Raw genomic sequence first — 546 nt, forward strand, 5'->3', positions numbered from 1 at the left:
CCCAGAACCCCTTCCCATCTCTCACCCCCTCTCATCAGCCCTCCCATCCTTCCCCTACCCCTTCTATCCCCCCCATCCTTTCCCCTCCACCCCCCTCTGCAACTAATCCCATCTGCTCCATCCCTCCCTCCAATGTCCCTCTCCTCCCCCTCCATCCCTCCCTCCAATGTCCCTCTCCTCCCCCTCCATCCCCAAACCCATCCACGACACTCATTTTTGGGGGGGAGGGGAGGGGGGAGTAAGAAGGAAGGAGAGGCATAGGTGAAGGGAAGTTTTAGAAGTGGGAAATACAGTGAGAGGTATGAAAGCAGGCGGGCTGTCCGCCTTGCTGACACGATGTGTGGGTCATCCCTCCGTTTGCCTCGGCTCTTGTATGATTCCCCCCCCCCCTCAAGCCTCTATACACCTTACCTACCCACTGCCTTCAAACACCCATTCTCTTGCCCCACTCCCATCCTGAGCCCCTGCTTCCCACTTACTCCCCTTCTACCCCAAAACCCATACCTGCCCCTGCTTCTTTCCTGCCCCTAGCACACGCTCTTTCTG

This window comes from Procambarus clarkii, chromosome 12 (assembly GCF_040958095.1).
Source record: "Procambarus clarkii isolate CNS0578487 chromosome 12, FALCON_Pclarkii_2.0, whole genome shotgun sequence".
NCBI classification, from domain to species: Eukaryota; Metazoa; Arthropoda; class Malacostraca; order Decapoda; family Cambaridae; genus Procambarus; species Procambarus clarkii.